The sequence below is a fragment of the Pundamilia nyererei genome, unplaced genomic scaffold (assembly GCF_000239375.1).
Source record: "Pundamilia nyererei isolate P.nyererei 1_Seehausen unplaced genomic scaffold, PunNye1.0 scaffold00290, whole genome shotgun sequence".
Classification (NCBI taxonomy): domain Eukaryota; kingdom Metazoa; phylum Chordata; class Actinopteri; order Cichliformes; family Cichlidae; genus Pundamilia; species Pundamilia nyererei.
This window is the reverse complement of record NW_005187691.1, coordinates 22,374-31,502: the sequence shown is the minus strand read 5'-3', so window position 1 is coordinate 31,502 and position 9,129 is coordinate 22,374.

Below are 9,129 nucleotides of genomic sequence, written 5' to 3'. Positions count from 1 at the left end.
AAAAAAAAAATTCAGTTACTAATACATGTACAGACATCTTCTCATTACTGCTCATTGTCACAGTAAAACTACTGTGGTTGATTTCCTTTTGTGTCGTTACCATGACAAGAACACATTTTGACCTGGTGAAATGTGAAAATAATCATCATCATGCATAATCAATCCATGCACTTTAGTCTTCTTCACTTCATTGTTTTGGGCCTTTGACACATACATTAATTGTCCACATGAACCTCGAGCTGGCAGTTGCTTTTGGTTTGGATAAACTCTGAAACACAATGGAGTTGGTAGAGACCAAAAACAAGGTGAAATGTGAGTAAATTTGTTACTTTAATGTTTCAATCTAATTATGGTAAAAGTAAATTATGTTCTGTATAATTATATAAGTGTGCTTGTGTGTGTGTGTGTATATTATGCCATATTTTTATTTTAACCTCTTTGGCCTGTCTCCAAATCCTCACCCACAACTGCCCTGACAGCTTACTTTTTCCTGAGCCTGGTTCTCCCAGAGCTTTTTTTCCCTGTTAAAAGGGAGTTTTAATTGTCTTTAACTTACAATATAACGTGCCTAATGCAGTTAAATTCAATTTTATTTATATGAATCACAACAGCAATTGTCTCAAGGTGGATTGTATTGTGAGGTAAAGACTGCAAAAATACAAAGAAAAACAGAAAACCCTAACAATCATATGAGCCCCCTCGAGCAAGCGCATTGGTGATAGTGGGAAGAAAAAACTCATTTTTAACAGGAAGAAACCTCCAGCAGAACCAAGAAAGGACAAAGACACACTGTGGAAGACAGCCAGAAATGTGGTGTATAAATACATAGTGAATGAAAACGGTTATTGAATAGGGCCACCTCATCCAGTCCTAACTATGTGCTTTAACAAAAGGAAAGTTTTAAGACTAATATTAAAAGTAGATTGGATGCCTGTCTGGAAGCTGAAGGCTCTGCCTCCCATTCTACTTTTAGGAACACAAGTAAGCCTGCGGTCTTAGAGCGAAATGCTCAAATTGGGTGATATGGTACTATACGGTACTAATGTCAATAGAATAAGATGGGGACGGATTATTCAAGACCTTGTGCACAACAACAGTCATTGTGAGTTGATGCATTATAAATAAAATTGAAATTGATATTTATTTAAATGTGAAAACACTCACATTCAGTCACCTCCATTCAGGACTTTTGAAAACTTGGTGTGTATGCATGTGAACTCGTTAAAGAAACTAATTTTCGTGCTAGCACATCTTGTGGACTGGGCTGCTGTCATTCAGAACAGCATCACCTTTATACTTCTTGAGCTTAAGCATCTGAGCAACGTTGTCAAATAAAATTAATGATCTGAAGTCTACAACAATCACTTCCTTGTATTTTGGAGAAAACTTGGACTGATGCTGATCTCACGTGAGCCATTGCAGATTGCACTTCCTCTTCTTCCCTGAGCTGACGCCTACAGCAGGATATCCTGTGTCACCAGCCTGCGTATCTACGCAAGGCCATCTGAGCTGTGCTTTGGTCGTAGACACCATTCGTTTGGCAGGGCCACGCGTTACCAGCAAGATCACAAAAGAATCCTTACAACGGGGCACAGCAGTGTTCCTCAAAAGCATGCGTGTGGGCGTGAGCATGTGCAACCTTCCTTGCACTGAGAAATTTGAATGAGATAGGCACGCTGGTGATGACAGCAGCTTGCTAAAAACACCTTGAGGTGATTATCCAAGCTAAAGCTCCCTGAGGACAAATAAACTCCACAGCTCAATGTGTGGTTGGCTGTCTGACTCTTCTTCTGTCCATGTTTGCCTCCTGAGTGCCTTGCACCAGCATATCCATTTATTCTCACATTCATGTCAGTCAGAAGATGGAGGCAGAGAAAGAAAGGGGGGGGGGGGCTGTTTGATTAATTATTAAAGAATCTGACACATGGCTTGCCTTTCCTTTTATTCTCCCTCTGACCTACATAGTGAACCACCTGATCCGGGATCCAAAACAAACCTATTGACATTGAGCTCACAGTCTGTCTGCTTTTGTAAGCATGTGCAAGTGCATGGGTGCGTTCACGTGTCTTTCACTCTTATTGAGCTGATGTGCACACACAAGGAGACAGGGAAACAGAAGGAACAAATAAAGAGTTGCACGGAGAGCGAGATGGTTTAGCGCCCTGATCTTTCTGCTAATCTAACCAACCACCCTCACGAGCATATCAGAGATTAGCTGTAGGAGCACGCATGTGCGTGCCTGTGTGCGTGCGTGCATATGTGAACACAAGCTAATGTACATTGATGTGGTTCCATGTGAGGCATTAAGCATCTGTCAGGGCCCCCCAAAGTATGCTGAGATAGAGTGGAACATTGGGTCAAAGGACAAGCGCACCTCCCTCATTTTTCTCTTTCATCGCCTTCCATTTTTGTCCACATCTGTGCAACTCCCTCTTACATCTCTGTCACTTCACAACCCTCTCACCCCTCCTTCAAACCCTCAACCTAATTTCCAGCAAAAACTAGGAGCCATCTTGTAAATGGGATCACACCAGCTTTCAGGCAAATGGAGCTCTCAGGACACGCCCATCGTCACCTCATTCAGCTTTATTTGTATGTTAAGTGCACACCTGTAAAATTGCTACAGATGCTGCTGACAATTTGCTGATCTTTCCAGTTCACTTATGTTGTGGGTTCAATACACCATGCATGCCTCGGCTTTTTTTAAAGTTTGTTTGCAGACGACTGAGAAGCTCAGGCTTTCCTTTTCACTCTTTCCATTTACTGCTTGTTAGGAAGCTTTTCAAATAACGAATTGTCTTCAGATCAGTTAATGTTGTCTTTATGACCCTTTGTTCTACTTCGTATGTGAGAAGATTCACATACAATGAGACAGTGGTCTTCAGTAATAGTTCTGCAGTCTTTCAGAAGGTCTTTAAAAACTAGTCTACAGTCATCTGTAAAACATGGTAGAGGCTCTCTCATGGTTTGGGGCGTCATTAAGGCCAGTGGTGTTGGGGTGCTGTCAAAACTGATGGAATTATGAAGGTAGAAAATTGACGTCTGATTTTTTTCCACCTTGCAGTAGCATCTGGAAAGTTTCTGATTGGCAGTGGCTTCATTTTTCAGGATGACAATGATCCCAAGCACTCTGTCAAAAGGATACCTGGATAGGAAAACACACAACCGACACGCCAGCAGTCATGGATTGGCCTCACCAGAGCCCGGGGCCTCAACACTACTGAAGTGTGAGAGAAGTCAGTTGAATTCAGTTTTATTCATAGAGGGCCAAATCACAACACAGTCACCTCAAACCGCTTTGTATTGTAAGGTAGAGAACAGCCAGATTGTACAAACTCTGTTTATGTTTCGAGGTTTCAATAAATTTCCTGTTTTCTTTATAAAATAAAAAGAAATTAGGGCCGGCTCAAGACTTATAAATGTTTGAATATGATGTTTCCTTAAGCATGAAACCGGAATAATTTCCAGATGCAGCAAGTGCTTGAGGTTAAATCACAAAATATCAGTATTATTGTTGTCAGAAAATGAAATATTTGTTCCAAAAATACTTGTTTGTTACATGTTAAGCTACCATTTTAATGCCAAGCATTATTCTGTGACCCTCCTGGTGCTGCTAATGTATTTTTGGATTCGGATGTAGCATTAAGGTCACGTCAGTATGCTATCCTTCTGTTGCTAAGGGAACAATTTATTTCCAGTATTAATGATAGAGCTCCATCTAAATGGTCCTCTGGATGTTTACTGGATGAACAAACTGCATTAATGTTATCTGATGGGTGAGTGAATCCAGGAAGAAAGGGTTCTGTTTAAAAAGCAAGAAATGAGAGATTTCTGAGATGAGTCTGTCTAATACTAGAGCAGCCTTAGACTGACATTAAAATTTGTGAAGTTAGATAAGTTTAAATACCCATCCAATGCAATGGACAGTGCACAAGAGAGAGGAAGAAGAGAGTGCAGGCAGGATGGAGTGGGTGGAGATGAGTGTCAGGCATGACTTGCAACAGAGGGATAGCAGGAGGAGTAAAAGTGAATGTGAACATGGTGGTAGTGAGACATATCCGAGGAACAGGCCAGGTTGAACAGTTTGGAGATGTTGGAAAGGTCCAGTTGAGATGGTCTGTGTTTGAGATGGAGGGATAGAGGAGCTACTGAAAAAAGATCAACTGTGGCGACGAATAAAGAGAACTCCTGAAAGAAGAAGCTCTCTTTCTGTTGGGCTCGACATTACCTTGTCTGTTATCATAGCTCTTTTTTTCTCTGGAATTCCAGCAGAGGAAAACATTTGTGTCTGTTGTATCCCAGTCAGCTAACAGTCAGCGCAGCTGCACTTTGGTCAGTGTGGACTTGGTGTGAGGTGATTATTTGAACAGCACCAAAGACTCAATACTTTAAAATTCTAATGTTCACAGAACATCATAAAAAGAGTCAGTGCATTCTACTTCTATGTACTTCCTGATGTCTACAGGTGTGCATGTCTGAATAATATCATACGACTTGTAGGACTAAAAAGAGGATGAATAAAGTAAGATAACTAATAAGTACATTCTAATACGTTCTAAATATGTTTGCACTGTAGCTCATCCACATGTGAGTAAAATCCCCAGAACAACATCATTATTTTTAATTATAATAAATATAATAGTAACAGCATGTATGTCAGATGCGCACATGTTAAAGAGACACTGTGAATAAATTCAAAGTGCCAAAACAATTATTATTTTTTTCTTTGTTTTGTTTTCCAGTAAAATATACTTAGATGCAAAGTTACACAATGGACACAAAAAATCTATGCAAATATTTGTGTTAAATGCAATTTTTAGAGACACCGTTTCTTAATGCTGCTGTTCACGGAGACCACGTGATGCTGCAGGACACATTTGTTGGTTTTATTTTTCGCATGTGAATAATCACATCTGACCAATCAGACCACTTGACTGTATTTGGCAACTAGTGTGCTCGTAAATGCTGAATATGCAATGATATAGAAATAGTAGAGTTACACACGCAGGTAGACATTGCCCAAGTCTGCCAACAATAACTCAAGCTGTCCCACTGTCATCCTGAAATATGTAGGAGAGCCATCACGATACAGCTTCAACTCTGGGATCAAACCAGGAAATCCTCCCTGCTGCTGCCTCTTGAGAATCGGATGAACCCAGAATGTCAGTTTCTTCCTTTTCTTATTTAGAAATATCAGGAACAGTTCATCATCTCTTAATGGCAAATTCATTTTTGTCGCAGTGCGTTTTTTGAGGACACGTTTGCCTGTGTGTACATACATTACACAACAAGTTTGCATATGAAAACTTTGGAATTTGATGTCATTTCCAACACAAAAAAGGCCATTACACTGAAAAATACCACTTACATCCATGTACAGATTTTTTAGTTTACATTGTCAGTGTAGTCATGGTATGAGATTGCACTGAATGGTTTTAGAACTGTTTGACTTTGCACCTGTTCTCCCAGCTCCCTTCTTGTCTGTGTGTTTTGGTGTAAGTTGTAATAGTAAGCTATGCCAAAACAAATATACTAGAAGCTCCACTGCTGCTTTATTGAAGATACACCAGCTCCTGCATCTTGGCCTTTTTGGCAACTTCACAAGAGAGACAGTGACAGCAATGTCCACAAAGATCATTGGCTCAGATATTTTAAAATGATGTCCTCTTGTTTTTAGTGCAATCTTATATTACCAGCGGCCGCAGTTGCATCCTTCAACTGTGAGTAATTCTTTTTCTTTTACAGCTATTTGGTCATAAAAAAAAAATTTCTCATGAGATGTGATTTTGTGTTCGTGTGTGCAGTGTTGGTGTGTGTGTCAGACAAGCCCTATGAGCAGTTACCTGGTGAGAGAGGGAGGGAAAAACTCAGTTTTGGCAGGAAGAAATGTGATAGATTTCCAGAAGACAGAACCTTCATTTGTGTGTTTCGCAAGAAAACATTTGTACTTCTGCAGTAGGTGACTACATAAAGACATCGGTGATCATTCTGATTTGTGTTGCTGCTATTTTATTATTTTTGCTCTTCTTATTTGTGTGACTGTGTTTGTTGGTGATATGTATATTTTTCATTAACAGACCAGCAAATAGCAGGTAATGTTTTAGTGATAGAGCTGAAAACAAAATGTTCTTCTCTGCTAAATGACTACGATGCCATGGTGTATAGATGGCATGCTGCCTGCTAAGTGTGCCATCAGTAGGGATCATTTGATAGCAAGTGAACATGTATTATTTAAATTTAAAGGTCTGGTTGAATTCTCTCCAAAAAGGTCTTTGATAAGGTGATGTAAGAAGGATTGAGGAAGAGGATGTGATACTCCTGAAAGAGAAGGATGTGGGTTTGCAGAACTCCACTGTCGAGGAACGTAAGAACATAACTTTATCATACTGGTTTGCAAACCCTCCAGTTTAAGCTGTTCTTCAGGTGGTAAAAGCCCAGCTTTCTGCAGTGTCTCTCATGTGGCAGTTTTATCGTTCAAAAAGTAATTAAATATTCCTGACTGACCCGCTGTGCTGTGTAACTGAAAGGCTCTGATTTAGGTCTGCAGTGCCTAATGAGCTGAAAGCTTAACTGCAGATACAGCTGAATACCTTAACAGCCTCCTCTTTTACCATACTTAATTGCCGTTTCCGAAGACACAAACATAGGCCATAACATCATGTAATGACACTATAATGTACTTTACCCCAATACTAAGTATTGGACCCACGCAAACACGAGAACGCGCAACTCTACACAGACATGCCCAGATGGTGAAGATGAATTTGGGACCTTCTTGCTGTGAAGCACTAATGCTGACCACAGCACTACTGTGCTTTTCTAAATAATAAGATCTAATTTAAAATTACTGTATTTAAATGCATTAGATTTATTAGATTGCAGCTTTTTATTTTCTTCTTTAACTGAACAAATCCTTCCACCACATTTCATTTGGTTAGCTAGCTAACACCTAAGTCCCACCGGCCTTTTCTGCTACCTGTGTGTGTGGGATAATGTCAGAGGCTCTTCATAATGTGTATAACTGTAAAGAATAATGCATAACCACGTGTCGAACAGAAGGAGCAGATTTTGGCTTCGTTTTGTTTGGCTTTGTCATTATTTAAAGTTTCTGAAGAAAGTGCTTCAAAAAAAATGGGAATAATGTGTTACAGACATACAACCAACACTTGAATCATCAAAATTTTTATAACTTAAGGTGGTTTTTTTTTTTCATTAGAAAGTCTCAATCTGAAGAAAAATTTGTAATATTATGCACTTTTTAAAATGGATTATGAGTGAATCATGGAGTTTATGAATGAAAATTTAGTAATATTACACTTTTCAGCCATGCTGATCCCAAAACACTGCAGCTATGTCTCAAATAGCAGTTAAAAAACCGTTTCCTTGTTTTTGCACCTCTTCAGTCTTTCTGCATTTAGTTTCTCTCCTATGTGCCGTTTATCTTTCTTCCTTCCTGTCCTTCTGTCCTTCCACCGCTCCTTCTCCTACCATGCTCATCTCTCTCTACCTCTTCTTAATGATTCTTTGTGAGGGACAGTAGCCTTTTAGCAGTGAGAGGAGTTAATGGCTTTGCTGATGGCTGCTGCTAATGTCTTTGGGCTAATGGCCTTGGCCACCGCTGATGATAACCATGAACTAATAGCATGAATGACAGATAGCCTACTGCTTTCAGACTCATGCTCGGTATAAAAAGATAGATAGTCTCAGAGGAACAACTAGGAAGTTAGTACCCCTGGATATAGCAATAATACCCAAAGGAGCTATCATTTTTGTGATTAGATAGAAAGAAGAAGGTGATATAACTGGGTAAAATGTAGAGCCATGTGCAAGATGCAGTGGGGTATCACAAAAGCATGCACAGTGCATGCATTTGTGGTTTATATCTGAACATGATGATGCACAGGACACACACAGGAAAACATGGAAATTATATTTTTTACGTCCTACTTTGTGAAACATTATTATCCTCTGAGGAAGTCTGTTGCACTGGATTGCATTTTCTTAATTGGAGAAATTAGAAATGTTTAGGTACTTCTACATGTGTGAAACTGTTAAAACATCATTAACTAAATGTGATTACTGTCTTACTGGTGTCAGGGAAATATCAAAAGGGCCGAAAATTCAACTTAAAGATTTCTGAGATAAACTAGAACATAGAGTACTCTCTAAAAGCCACGAGCAAGCCCTCATTTCTTTCTACTTTGCTTCCAAGGAGTCAGATGATGTTTAAAATTGTCTTTTCAGTCCTGTAAAATGAGGTGGAGGCTCTTTCATGGTTTAGGGCTGAGCTTTAACCAGAAGCTTTAACCAAAGAAATGTCAGATGCAATATTAACTCAAAAGCATCTGATTGGCAGTTCATTTATTTTTCAGCATAACAATAATCCCCAAACACACTGGTAGTGCAGTAAAATCATACCTGGATAGAAAAAAAATTAAGTAGAGCTCTATCGCTCATGTATTGGCCTCCTCAATATTATTGAAGCAGTGAGGGGTCATCTAAATGGGGAACTGAAAAAAAGGCAGCCACCATATAAAGAAGAGCTTTAAATGTCTTTTAAGCAGCCTGGAGAACCACTGAAGCCTATTTAGACAAATTACAAGGAAGCTTGCCTGAGAGAGTTGAAGCTGTTAATAAAACAATCCTCCCAAATATTGACTGTCAAGCTTGTTAGAAAAATGAAAACTATATTCCTATATATTAACTATATTACACCGTTTGATCTTTGAATTGGTGGTCCTACCATACCACCAATGCAAAATGTTGGTTTTATTTCTTTCCTCCTATAATTTCAACAATTAATTCTAAGTGGTATTATTGCAAAGTCGAAGTATTTAGGAACCACAGCAACGCAGCCATAAAGTAGCTACAGATCCCAATTTTACTTTGAAAGTCAGATAAAACTGAGGTTATTTTACTTGGCCTTAAAATCTTAGAAATATGGTCTCTAAGTAGATTCTTACTCTGGATGGCATTACCTTGGCCTCCAGTAACGCTGTGAGGAACCTTGGAGTCATTTTTGACCAGGACATGTCCTTCAATGCACATGTTAAACAAATATGTAAGACTGCGTTCTTCCATTTGCGCAACATCTCTAAAGTTAGAAATATCCTGTCTCAGAGTGACGCT